Source organism: Athene cunicularia (genome assembly GCF_003259725.1).
Source record: "Athene cunicularia isolate RWA chromosome 1 unlocalized genomic scaffold, athCun1 chr1_part1, whole genome shotgun sequence".
NCBI classification, from domain to species: Eukaryota; Metazoa; Chordata; class Aves; order Strigiformes; family Strigidae; genus Athene; species Athene cunicularia.
The window spans coordinates 54008799-54023777 of record NW_020799091.1 but is presented as its reverse complement, the minus strand read 5'-3'; the positions used below and the strand labels follow the sequence as shown (position 1 = coordinate 54023777).

The following is a 14979-nucleotide window of genomic DNA, read 5'->3' as shown; positions in this document are numbered from 1 at the left end:
AAAAGAAAAAGAAAAAGAAAAAGAAAAAGAAAAAGAAAAAGAAAAAGAAAAAGAAAAAGAAAAAAAAAAAGAAAAAGAAAAAGAAAAAGAAAAAAAGAGGCAGAAATTGGCTCTTTAGCCCCCAGTGCTGGGACTGGAACACAGGAAAATGCAGGGATGTGTGTCTGGTATCACTCATTTCTGAAGCAGCATCAGCTCCTTCAACTTAGGTCAGCTAATAATGAAGCCACACCTTCAGGCAACATTCAGAATTCTGCATAAAAAGCATGTAAAATGCATATCTACTATGGCATCTGGGAGCAATCTGCATTGGTCAGCAGCTGCTCAGAGCCCGTGAGATCTGTATTCTTTGCTTCCTATGATCTTATGGATCATTGCTACATATATTATGTACACAGTGAGTCTCTGCAGAGAAACAAATAATTTCAGCTGTCTTAGGTTAGAGCTTCCTAAAGGCACAATTCTCCACATTTATGTGAAATTTCAGATAGTCATGATAATTTATCTGACTGTACATTGAAATCTAAAAATTATGGCCTTAAAAACTGGGAATTAAATAAGCCTTTTCAGATTGAAAGTCAGTGATGTAGAGACAGTCTGAATCATTCTGGGAATTTTGAGATGCCTTAGTACCAGTTTATGAGTACATAAGCCCTAAACTGTGATAATTAATCTCTTTTCAGGTTTATACCTTCAGGAATTGAACATATTGGAAATCAAACAGATTAAGATTGTTATTCAACATCTTTTCTGCCTGTGCATCTTTCTTAAAAAAAGGCAATTAACCCATTCCTTCATTCTCTGTACAAGATGGAAGATGGTATGCTACTTGGGAATATCCACTCTGGTTTCTCAGGTACCAGCAGACATGGCTGGGCCATCACCAAGCTCAATACAGGTTAAAAGGCTCCAATAGGAGCTCAGGGAAAAACAGACAGCAAGCCTAGGCTCAGTTCTGTGCTGCTATTTTATATTGTAATTAGCATATAAAACAGATATTAGTACCTAAACTAAATAAAGCTCAGGTTGCACCTTAACTGCAGTAAAAACATGTGTTATCGATATCTTACCAATATCTGTGTTTTACTACTCATTTAGTAATGCTTTTTTTGGAGTGAACTAAATTTCCAACCCATACAAACTCCCCTACTCCAGCAAGCTGTTGTGGGAATAGACATGCATTGATAAAAAAAGGTACTATTCTCACTAGGCAGACAATGTTCCATTTGGTGATGATATTTAAGCTTAATTGTTCAAATAGTGGGAAAGGATGTGTAGGTCATCATAGTGCTCCTAGGTGCCCCAAATGACAGCAATTCATCCTACAATTTACTGCAATAATTAGGAAATAGTTTGTGTTAATTCAGGTACTCTGTGTAGGTCACTGATCATCCACATGACTCCACGTGGGATGTGATAATTTTCTTGTTTACATATAATTATATACATATCATATGCACAACAGGAAGGAATCTGTTGTTCTGCTGTCCTATGGTCAAGTAAGGAAAAAACTGTGATTCCCAAAGGCCTGGTTTTTATCTCTCTCTTTTTTTAACTCACTGAAAGGTGACATGTACATTTGCAGAGTGTTGAATCATTATTTCTTTCAAATAGTAGTATTGTAAAAAGATGTTTTGGTTGGGATGGTGCCTATTCATATTCTTGGCACTTCTCTAAAATCTGTGAAGGCATTTGCTCCATCTCCCTCAAATAAACAAACTACATCTGCTATTCCTCAAGCAGCAGCGTGTTGCCTCTACTTAAATATAACTTTTTAATGTAAAAATATTTAAGTATTTTTCAATTTTGTTTATTAAAAAGTCTCATAACATACTCCTGGGAACTCATTCAGTTCCCATACCCTTTAATTCCCTAAATAATAACAGTAAATAAAATGCATCCATATATATATAACATTGAATAGCACAACTCTACACCTTTCCTCTTACCTTTCACATATTTCACCTAACTTCTCACATTTTGTCTCTAATGTAGTCACCTATGATAGTTTGGATTTTGTGATCTTGCTTTATATGCTTCAGCAAAATATTCACTAATCAAATAGAAATCAAACAAAAGGAATTTTCTATCTCATCTGTATCCATTTAAATTAAAGGAATCTGACAGATAACCAAAGCTCTTTATAGCTGAATAGCTATGGAATTCAGATTGAAAAGAAGGAAATTCAATAGCTACCCAGTTTCCATTGAAATTAATGCTATTTCATAACTAACTCATTTGCCTTGAATTCTAACTCTTCTGCAAGGAGTTCTATGGCAATATAATAGTTATTTATTCTATTAATTTCAATAGAATTTCAGTAAAATTAATGAAAAGCAGTGTGTGCACATCCAGTAACTACTAATTCAATGCCATTTTTATTTTATATTTTAAAGAGTATATTTTTATAAGTATTGAAAAGCAATTTCTACAGGAAATTTTTTTTTTTTTTTTCACGTTTGCATTAGGGATCTTCAATGCTTGGAATAGTTCTTTTATGCCTGAAGGTCTTGCAGTATACTTTGAGCTCTACTCTGGACTGGAGGGAACAATTCAAAAAATCTACCTTCTTCCCCTCAAAAAGCCCTCTCCTGGAGCACAGTAAATTGGAGATCTGAGTGTCTTTCATTTCTCTTACAACAGTTTAGCACTTATGTGTAGGATATATTGCGAGGCAGATTTTCCAAGCAGAAGATGTTATGGTAACATCTGCAAATAAACTGAACTGAAATACTAAAACATCACGAGATAAATGAAGACTGATTTTATCCAGAACTATCTACTTTGTATGGTATTCCCAAATCTCTCAAAGTTTGTGTTGGTTTATGGACAAGCATTCAAAAATTTGAACCAAAAAGACTTCTGATAACACAAAGATTTTGTGAGCAAGTTAAAAATGAAAAAGAGAGATTAACCTTCTTTATAAATGCTTATTATTTTAATCCACAGCAAACACAATGTTCTTCAGTTTGAACACTTGTTTCAGAAATCCACAGAGGTGAAAGCTACAACAAAGTAGAACAGACAAGTAACTGAAGAATTGTGGCAAGTAGAAACACATTCCCTATGGCACTGATGAAGCTATAGTACAAGACTCCGGTGTGTAACATGCTTTGCATACTTGTATGGAACACTGAAAATCCAAGAGGCGAGCACAACTGGGCAAAAACCCAACAACAAAACTAGGTATACTGGTATCACCTGCAAGGAGCTGCATTCTTGCCACTTATGGAGTACTATAAAGTCACAAGACTTTACGAAATCTGGACCTATATCTCCATTTGGGTCAAATGAGATGAACGTAAAATGAGAAGAAAGTGAAAATTATTATTCAGTGTCATGTAGTTTGGAAAAAACTATTTGTAACCTGTTGTTTCACTCTAAAACTGTTCTTCAAAAAGTGCAATCTATGTTTACTTGACGGTTACTTTTCCTGTAAAGACTAGCTGCCTGGAGGTTGCACCTTGTAGCCAGTTCAGCTTGAACAATAGCAATAAGGCAGACTGGAACAGAAGTATCTTCATGCAAATTTTATCTGGGCTTATGACTGGGTTTAATATTGCCAGATTTCAAACAAATGTGAATCCAATTTGAAACATTATGCAAGACTACCCTGACCTTACCCACTGGACTTTGTGCAGCAGCTTTGCCTTTGATTTCAAGGCCTATATAATTAGATACACAAACTATCTTTTTTTTTTTTTTCTAAGGGGAGAGAAAATTCCCCAAATTTTAGAACCAAGAGACTTTTTATCTTCCTGAACTGAATGGGGACTGGGGAGATTGAAGGTGCTTTCACAGAAAGAAAAATAAGTTATTTGCTTTCCTCATCTGTTAGTAACAAATAACTTGACAAAATTAATTCATTTTGGAAGTATTTTAGAGTTACATTCAACATGAGTGGAATTAGATCTTCATGTATTATTTACTGCCATATTTCCATTACTAAATTATTTGCATCAGCTAAAGTTCTGCCATGCTGTCCCTCCCAATTTCAACCTAAGTTTATTAAGCTTTTATTAAACTTTTATAGACAAATTTTATCACAACTGGAATGTCAGAGGCTTCCTAAAAAGGTGCTAACATATCATTACCATAGTTTCACTTAGTTGTAATTTAAAAAATATTAATTTATATATATGTTCTTCAAAACATGCATCAGTCAGACAACTATTTTTTATATGTATTTTTTCTGGCAGCTGCATTTGAACAAACCAAATAAAATATGTGCTTATATCAACAGAAGATTGAAAGATAATGTAAGAATATATTAACTGTACATGGAGAAGACAGTAAAACTATGAAAAGACTCAAAACTGCCTAATAATTTAAAAGTGATTTATCTGAGTGCAGTCAATGTGCTAAAATGAGACTGTCAGTCATTAATATCTGGAATAGAGGATTTCTGTATTACTAAAATACATTTTTAGCCATCAGCGTGGCTTGGAGCAGCCATGTCTCATGCCTCCCACGGAAAGGTTTTCCTGACAGAAAATCTTTCAGCATAAATAGAAAGGAAACAAAACCATTCCATTTTTTTAATTGGTATGAAAAGCTAACTGAAGAGTAAGTGCAGTACAAAGAGGAGAACCTGATTTAGAGTATGTTTCCAGCACTGTAGATATCAGCAGTTTCAACAAAGAAAATATTCATGGATTCATTTTAGTTTGTCATAAGAAAAACCACAAACTCCTTCTTTTGAGTGTATAAATGCAACACAGATTACAAATTGTAGCTATGTGTGCCAGAACTGTCACACGTTTGTAGAGTAGAGACAGTCTATATCGTGCTTAACGGCTTCCTTTAACTGATGTATTAAAATAAGGATGCTGAAGTATAACTAAAAGCCAGTGGGTATCATCCTAAATGTTTTATTAGAAAAGTGAAATCTACTGGAAGATTTTCTGTATCCTTTCATATATGAATTTCAAGTTAGCAAGTTGTGAGTGCTCTATGTTTTATTGGCTCATGCTCAGGGTAACTTCTTGCTGTTTTGGTACTCTCCATTTACTACAGTACGTCATTTGGTTTGGTGATGGTTTTCTCATCCTACAGCTGAGCTAAGTGCAAGATGCTGTTGCAACCTGCACACTGAAAGCAAAGACTGATCATCTTATTTCACAACATCACAGTGAGGTGCAAAGCTTGGCTGAAAAATGGAATTATCTTTTGAGGTCAGCAACAAATATCCAGTGGAACCAAAATTGAATTATTTATTTTTCAAGCTATTTTTTCCTATATAGTTATCTGTATTTTAAGAGTTAACAAGACAAGATGGATAGAAAGGCTCTTTACTGCTGCTGAAAATTGAAGTGTGATATTATGAAGGTGAGTTTCTACTGACATGGAAAGTTCAGCATATGCTTCTGGTGGCTAAATGAAAAATACATGTCATGGGAGTTTAAATTCCCATTGGTTAACTTGCAATATAAATGACATGAAGGAATGTTGAATGTTATATTACAGGGCAGGTGACACTGAGTAACACGGACAAATAAGAAATATAGGAGCTGAATTTTTCATATTACCTTCTAAACACATTGAAATCTCCCAAATGCATTTAGATTTCACTGTTGCGAAAATGCTCATTGGCCATACCAACTTTGGCATAGCATTCTGGACCAAACTAATTCTCTTGACTATAGTAATGATAAAACTTTCTGTTAGTAAGGAGGAAAAATAATCTGTTTTTCCCAATAATTCCTTCATCTGAAAAAAAATATTTCTTTACAAAAAGAAATGGAGGATTGACATACTGCAAGAAGGGAATCCATAGAACCCTTACCTGAAAGAGATAATTATTTCCTGAATCTTTTGTTTTACTAAAACTCTGATCACTCTAATGGTTTTAACTTTTTGCTCCACTAAATCTGGTACTGATATAGGATACTGTGTAGGGATCTGTATCATAGGCTCTTTAACAAGTCATAAGAAATTTATAGCTCAGTCAACCACTCTTCACCATTTTCTATCAGTTTATCCTTAAAAAGTCTTCCTGAAACAGAAATGTTGACTGTGTGTAATCTGTGCCCCTGTATATACACCTATGTGGCTTTGTTAGAAAACAAAGAATATTCTGTTTACATTAAGGAACATATGTACTTAATATAATATCCATGCAAAATTATGTATTTCAGTATTTTTTGCCATATTGCTAATAAGGTTTGGAGCATTTGGCAATATGGAGTAGTTTATGTATGGCTCAAAAAAGACCTGCATAAGCAGTTAAAAAGTAAAGAAAATTTAGTGATTGAGACCGAGATTGTCCACAAATCTGAATTCTATTACTGAATTTTGGGTTGATTAGATTACTGAATCTTGGGTTTTAATTCTTCAAGAAACATCTAATTGAAACTTGTTTCGAAATTCAAAGACTAAAGAAGCATAGGAAATGACACTAAGAAACCCCTAAATGTGTCATTAATGGAAATTGGAAGCTTACTTACAACCCAAAATCTCTTTTTTTTTGTTGTTTATTGTTCATGTACAGCATTAGGATTTATTTGTAAGGAGAAACTAAGACTGATTGTCAACACTTTTTTCTCTATTTCAAAAACAAGTATGTGCAGTTTCCTTTTAAGGTCATAGACTTGACTGTAAAAAGATAATATACTACCTAAGACATTATCATAAACAGATTAGCCTTCAGGCAATGGCTGAAAATTATAATACAAAGCAAATCAATGCCAATTTTGCTATGACATCATTGCAGTAAGGGATTTGTACCTATCACCTTTTACTGATATTGAATAATAACCTCAGCAAAGTAGTTTCAGATATAACCAGGTGTTTTGATAGTAGTAAGGTAGGGAGGTTTCTTGCTGTAGAATAAATTTACCCTCAGTAACATACAACTCTCATACATTTACCTCAATAGTGGAGAACATAATTTGACATTTGTTGCTAATATGAAGTTTAGAAAATCTGAAATAGCTACTAAATCAATCTATCAGAAAGAACAGATAATTCAAAATATTTCATAGTTTCAAGTTCTATTTTCAGAGTATGAAAACAGATTCTTATTCAAACAGATGCAGATTCTAAGACAAAATATTTTAAAAGTATAAAGTGGTGTCACAGTGCAACAAAATGCTTTTATCAGGTATACAGTCTTAAATACAGATGAATACAAGCAGAAATAAAATGCAGGAAAATGGACGCAAAGACAAAAGTTGAAATATAACCTTCAGTATTCCTCTGGGCAAAATTGAAATTATTGCATCATTATCTTTTCCCTGAAAAACAGGAGTGTCTTGCAAAACATAAAATTCAGATCATATGAAGCTTATCAATGCTGATCAAGCCAAATTATGATGTATCTGAAAATGTTCATAAAGATAACATAATTTTCACGCTTTCTAGCATAATATAGCATTGCTTCAATTAAGTACAGCCCACGTAGCAAGTTCAGACCCATTAAATTGATATTTAAATCCTCCTGATTGCAGCATTTCAAAGAAATCTCTTTACAGTGTGTGCTCCATTCACATCCTTATTTCATATGTCAGAGAGACCAGGTGCAAACTTCCCAAGCCAGAAGGGAAACCCGACCAGGTAAGAGGCACAATATTTTCCAGCTGATCCCTGGCCTATGAAACAGGGAGATCAGCACAGTGCCTGAGGGATGTCCCAACAGATAAACAGAGTTTCAGATTTACATAAGCATAATTAATTAAGAGATCAGTTCCTCCACTGAAGAGAAAACTCTTCTGAGGTGTTAATATACAGGGTGACCTAGGACAGAAAGAGCAGTACTGTTTACTCCACTCCTGGAAGCAAGAAATCCCTTGAGAGAGCATAGCTATGGACTTGGAAAAGTACAAAATAATAATGCTTGATTCACGCATTATTCGAGCAATACATGACATATTCTTCTGTTTCAAGAGATGTCTCATGTAACATGCCTGCGTTCACTCATAGCATTTTGAAGGGCAGTGGCAAAACAGCTTCCCCGGAGCTTCCTCTGAATGCAAACACAGAGAAATTTGCTATTCTATGCAACTTCCCAACGGCGCTCATGCATACTAGCCAGTCATTTCAGTCTGATGTAAAATGATGTGAAAGGGCTGGAGATGAGGAATGAAAGTGAAACTAAAAAGTCAGCATTTGAGTCCAATGGTTTAATTATAAAATCTTTTAAACTTTTTTGACAATGCTGATCAGCTTTGTTATTGTCAAAAGATACCGTAGCATCTAAATGCTGCAGTCAGCTTGGGTCTCTGTTGTGCCTGGAGAAAATGCTGTGTACTTGTCTCTCATACCACTTCAGGTTTGAGAAGCTTTCTCCTGCAATTGCAGAAATCATACAGTACAAGAGTATTGTGTACAGATGGCAAAGGTAGAATTCTAGAATTGCTGAATTTGATCCAGTATTTGTAACTGTCACATGACATGACGATGGGTGATGTGCTTCACGTGCACTAATATCTTTCCGTCCGTAACAAAACCGGCATAGTTAAACACCATACTTCATTCCCACAAGTCACGTCAAAGCTCAGTAGCCCCAGAAGTTTGCTGCTATCATTCAACTAAGCATCTGCATCTTCAGAATCCCACAGCCCCTCTTCAGGAGCTGCAGTTTTCGAGTCACTACGAGTGAAGCCTTTCGCGTACTTCCAGGATGCATCCTCCTAGTAACGAGCTGCCAGTGGTCTCAGCAAGATCAGGCCAGATGAGTCCCAGCCCTCTTGAGCCAGTAACTGGAGCAGAAGATCCCCATAGTCCCACAGAAGCAACCTCCTTCTTCAGTGACACATCCTAAGGCAAATATACAGGGCAATGGATGCTGTGAACTGCTCGCAAGAAGCTGTACTGCCCCGGGGGAGGCACACGGATTTAGCAGGGTAAGTAGAGTTCAAGCAGCAGGCAAGTGCTGTTGTCATTTGCATGCTGCTGGCAGTCCCACAACTTCAGAGACCTTCTCGCAGGCTGAATGCCTTACCATCTGAGTAATTACATAGCCAGGTTGTGTGTACTTTCTATTTCTGAGGGAAGAGAAGCAGTAAGGAAAGAGCAAATACTGCTGTTCTCCTCTTCCACACATTATCGACCTCACTGAATGGTGGCGTTCCCTTTATTTCAGGGGTGCTCCTATATACTCTGACTAAGATATCAGGTCTTGGTATCATATTTAAATTGTAGGTAGTAATTCTATTATTTCTGGAAAACAAGGGGAAAATATGGGATCATAGAAGCTAACCGTTTATTAGAGAATTTAAAAATTACAATACTGTAATCTTTTAATCAGGTGTCGAGTTCACTCTTCATATGTACAACTACATATTTTTATCCTGAACTGACGTAATTGTCTTATGATGTTAAATGTGGTTTTTTTAATAGCACTGCAAATTCCTTCACGTAGACTACCTATGTAATGTGGAGACTGGTGGGCCTGAAGCACACTAAAGGTTGTTTTCATAAACATTAGATTTACATCTGCAAATCTGGTAGTTCTCGACTTCTGAGCAACTCAACTTGCAGTTGTATCACACAACAGAGTACTCATTTTCCCTTTCTTTTGGGAAACAGAAGCTAAAGCAGGAAAAAGAATTCTAAACTACAGATTCAATTTTTTCATATATAATCAGGATGGGGCTCCACAACCCTTAGAGCCATGCACCAAACCCTGCCACTTTAACTAAGGGAATAGACATTGGTGTGTATATATAATAACAGATACTATAGTCTGTACAGACAAGAGACTTAAAGAAAATATTAGTTCTCCAAACTCTGGAGGCACTAAAGTTTCTCTAAGCAATGGATATAAAAGATAAAAAGCATTAGATTAAGATGATTTTCCCTATTCTCATTCTGATGCGTGGCAAAGATGGTTTCACTAGAGATGTCATGATGCATTTCATTCAGGAAGAAAGCAAGAAAGGGTAATTTTAGCCTAAACAATTAGATGTTAGCTAATTTGACATGAACTGAAAATAAGGCTTTATATACAGGTTTTGAGATTTAGGCTGCCTTAACTATGAATGCTCTCAGTTTTCATAGGGGCACAAGATGGATATTACGAAATTTTAGTGTTTGCATTCGAGTACTCATTCTATGCCTGTCAAACCAAAATTCATGAATTTCTACCAGAAACTCTGAATTTGGAGTAATGGAACTCCAGGTCTGCAGGAACCTTCTGCAGTGCCTTCCCATGGAGGGAACAATATAATTTAATTTTTCTCCCAGAGTCCTTATGAGAGGTTAACTTAAAATAAAAACCCACAGCATACTTAAAAATAATGATTAAGTAGGAGGATGGCAGAGGCAAGAAATTCAAGTGCCAGGTAACCAAGGTTTCTAAAATCCTTGGTTTTAGCTCTTACCATGCTCAAGCAGAAGCAAGACTTTTGCCTTCTGAGTTACAACAGATTGGCTGCCTTTGGTCTGTAGTGTGTAAGGGTAAATAGAAGTGACAGATGTACACTTCGGAGAAAGAAAGGGCAAAACCCCCAATCTGCTTTGAATGTTATTTCAGTACACTTCAGAAGTTTCCTATTTTCATGAACCTAACATGTAGGTGCCTACACAGCTATGTCTGTGTTTATTTACAGTAGCTGTATACAGAGGAACAAGAAAATTGTAAGGTGTTACTATTACAATTATGGACTGATTTTTCCATGAACTAAAGTGAATCTTGAAGAGCAGTTATTACTGTAATAAACCGTTAAAAAAACCAAACCAAACCAAACCAAAAAAAAAACCAAAAAGAGACAAATCTAGGTGGTCTCTTGAAGCATTAAAAGGAAAATGTTTATCCTTGTACTTGCACATGGAACAGAGAAAACACCAAGTCCTGAGGGCTTTTGTAAGAAGTAAATAAAACTGATTGCATATTTACATCACCCTAAAGTTTTTATTTTGATGGGGAGTTTTACGTAAAATGATCGAGTTGTTGTAAGTGAGACTGCATCCTATCTTCTACCTCAAGATCTCCTCAGGTCTGAGTCATACTGATGGGAAGAAAAAGAGGGATTCTTAAAGCACAATAGCACGAAAGTTTATTAGTGGTGCAGAGCTGCTGTAATGACAGTAAGTGAAATAACTTCAGGATTGGAAGGAGAAGCTTGTGCTGAAGCCTTGCAGATATGATTTGCTCCTGTGACTGAAGCCTAGCAGGGCAGTGGCAGTCAGAGGTGGCTCAGGCTCTCTGAGCCTGGATGCCACCTTTGCTGGCCTTGAATACTACAGCACGAAGACACCATACGCTGATCTGCCTTGCTACACTACAGAGCTTGTCAGATATTGAACACACTGCTAGCAAACCCACTTGGTCTCCAGCCTGAGCAGAAGGATGGCTGTGGACATGAACTAGTGCAGGACCCCCTTGGCTCCTTTGCACAGGCAGGGATGAGATCCCGAGCCATCAGAATTATAGTCATTTGCACATCTCCGTTACTGCACACCTTCTGAAATGTTTTCCACAATCTCCCACCTATTAAACACGGAACAAGGTCAAGGTGTGTCTGATTTACCATTGAATAATTCCTAGGAAAAATCCCCTAACTTTTAATTTCTGCTGCTATAAATAGACGTGCAATGGAAAACCTCCATGGCTTTCAGCAAAGCAATCCATGGACTGCACAACTACACAGGCACTACACTAGTGTACACTTTGTCACTAAATACAGTAACAAAGCATTTATGATTTACTTTAGATGTCTAAAAAAATAAAAGCCTGGGTGCAGTCATTGCTGTGATTAAAGCAACTACCTGGATTTTTACTCTTCTGTTGTTCTGAAATATTTAAGTAAGAACTATAATATTTGGCTCACAATCTTGCTTGACATTCAGATTTAGTATCATCTCTGATGTTGTCTCAAGACAGAAAAAGTTAACCCCACTGCTAATTGTGAAATAAATCCTGAAAAAAAACAAATGGGTTATGGCCACTTTGCCATCCTGAACCTGTGGATAATGCAGTGGTTGGAATGAGATCCAGCTGCTTTCATGGAAATCATCTTTTTGCTGCTGTTGATTCTGAAGCTGAATGAGGGCACCAAGGGGAGCTCATTCCTTGAGTGACATTTTTTTGGGGGAAAAGAGCAGTTAAAGGAAAATAATGATCACTTGTAGTGAAAGCTAATGTTAGGGAAAGTCAAAGAATCTCAAGATAGAAATAGGGACTGAATCACAGTGTAGCTAGAGAAAGAGGATAACAGTATTCCTAAAACTGAGTGTAATTCCCTAAGATAGATGGGATTTGAATCATTGTAAGATGGAATAGCTTTCTCCATCTCTTCCGTGCTTCTGTGAACAGTGGGACCCCTGATCCTTATCGCTGTTAATTTGTATAACTTCATGGAGAGAAGCATAATTTTGACTATATCTGTTGGGCCATGAGACAGAGAAAATGCCCTTTTCCCCATTCCACAGAACAGTCAGCTCCTCTGCTGAGGTGATCTCTTTCCTCAGCAGTACAGTTCCTCTACTCATTCTTTTTATCTCGCACTTGCTAACTTTGCTTGAGACTGGTGCAAAGGAGATTAAGAGGGGTAACTAACAGGCAAAACATCAGAAGCAAGCTTTGTCAAAATACACATTTTCAAAGTCAGTGTGTCTAATTTTCTTTTAAATATGTATAAACATTTTATATAGATACCCGGAAGAAGCATTTATTCATTACAGTCTTATAATTCTAATATAATTATTAAAGACTGTCTTCCTTTCTCAGGCAAAATTCTGAGTTTCAGAGGAATTCTGCTAGAATGGGATGTGCTACATTTGGCTTTTATTGTGCAATAATGAAGGTAACAAAATACAAAAAGCCTATAATGCAATGATACACAAAAAGGACACAGACCTTAAGGTGACAAAAGCAGGAAAAATAAAATAAACCATGTGTCATGCTTCTGCAGCTGTTTCACCTCTTACAAATTTTCACAGTCTATAAAATCTTGGAAAGCACCAGATGTTTGGAGGAAGCTGTCCCAGTCTCCCTAGCTTTGAAAGTAGATGCAAGATTTATTAGTGCTATATAAATGTGATTCCAGTCCTGACTTTTATATTTATAAACTAGGTGGAACATGTAACACATCCTGCTGTCAGAGAGCCCATTTACTTTCCTCTGTTCTCCCTCATTTGTAGATCTCCGGTGTTGTTGGACAATGAGAGTAACTACAGAACAATACCAGAACATGCAATCCAAACTACAGTATTTGCTTAGTTACTGACAAACACATCTGAGAGTTTTTGTCTAGTACCAGCTTTTGCCAAAACAACCTTCCAATACTCAGATTATGAGATAAGCAAAACTATCGTGTTGTATATGAATATGCACTAACATTTGGGATTCCTGCCTATGCAGAGACTGTTAGTGCACAAAATTATAATTTTTTTCCCCTGTTTTTTTCCTAGAGCATGGTTCCTACTATTGGAACAGGGATAAAAACCGCTCATGCATAATTTCCAATCTTTCATAGCTCAGCGGTGCTGTAAAGTGCTGCCGTTCGTTTTAATTCAGTGAGTAGAAGTTTTGTTGTGTTTAGTACTAAGGGAATTTCATGTGTCATTAGAAAGCCTCTGACAGCTGTCAGAGACAGAGACAACTTGCCACATTTCAATCTTTCGTAAAGAAAGGACCAAGGACCCTCATCTCCAGCAAAGCTGTCAGAGGCCTCCAAAATGGGATAAAACAGAATACCTTTTCCAAACACAGGAAAATCTCCATCTCTCCGCTATTCCCTTCCCCTTGAAGTTGTAGAGGGGAGGTTGCATAGGTAGGAGAAAGAGGAAATATGTCTGAATGTATCTGGACTTTATACTGCCTTGTCATCACTGACCAGAAGGGATAATTACACAGCAGCCTGCTTTCCTTTAAGGAAGTACACAGTGTATTACATAGTATTTAATAAATTTAGCACTATGTTTTAATATAATGTACAAGCTTTCAAGCAGTTTTTATCTTCTGAGAGCAGGAACAACCAAAATCTTAAAGACATTGATGAAGTCAAGAGCTTTGCATCAAACACTCTGAAAGTCTGAATCTGTAGGCATTTCCACACTTTCCAACACATACCTCACTCTGCCCAGCACTCTTACTGTATTTAAAGCACCAGAAGATGAAATCTTCTCTTAAGACCTGAAATTTTACCTTCTATCTTCTGATTTGAAAAGGTGCTTGCCTTAAAAACTCTGTTGTTTACTTTAGTGTTTGTTTTGTTTTGTTTTTTCTAAAGGCCTATATTATTTTCTTTGATCAGAATTAGTGACAATTCTTACTCTTTTATGACAAAGTGAAAGCAGCTTATGCAATGTCTTTAGCAGGTTGGCACTGTTTTTCCATCAGCTCCTGCTCAGCTTTCTGATGATAAACTGACTTCACACCAGTAATCCCACAGTACCCCTCCATACAGCACTGCTTCCTGCCAGCTCCTTTAACCAGTACAAGGGACTGAGAAGGTATATTTATTTGCATGATTTGTTTATTATTGTTCTTTGCATTTTTTGCTTATGCTATTTTTACAGCACATTCAATACTGGTTTTCACTTTTCATACTCTGATTCATTTTTCATCCTGTTTTCTTCTCCCTATCCATCTTGTACCACCTCTGTGCTGAGTAAAGTGAAAATCCATGAATGAGTCAGAGTCAAATTTTCAAAGTCACATTGGTCAGTGGGGTTTGAAATTAAACTAAATGAGATTGCTCATTTTTTTTTTTTTTCCCAAAAGTGGAAAATAACATTTCCTTTCTTTGGTTGCAATGAAGAGAGCTTTTGCCTGTATTTTCCAGCTGCTTTTATTTTCCTGAAATCCAGTCTAGTCTATGATGCTCATCAATGACTGGTGTATCTATCCGTTTCTGTTCTTTCTATATTATCATTAACCTTGTCTCACTCCCAATCTAATCCTGTGTAACATCAAAACACAAAGGTCTTATTTCTTGTTAAATGTTAGTCTTCTGGGAGTTCTTTTTTATTTTTTTTTAATTTATTTTTTAAAATTTTTTCTACAAGATATCTTAATGGCTGTTTGAAAGAGAT

The 14979-nt window shown here is 36.3% G+C and overlaps 1 protein-coding gene across 1 annotated transcript in view; it reads right to left on the bottom strand.

Moving 5' to 3' along the window:
- The window catches only part of GPC6 (glypican 6), a gene marked incomplete at its 5' end in the record, with an annotated part of 542142 nt that overhangs the window by 195363 nt on the left and 331800 nt on the right, over nt 1-14979 (bottom strand). The window lies entirely within an intron of this gene.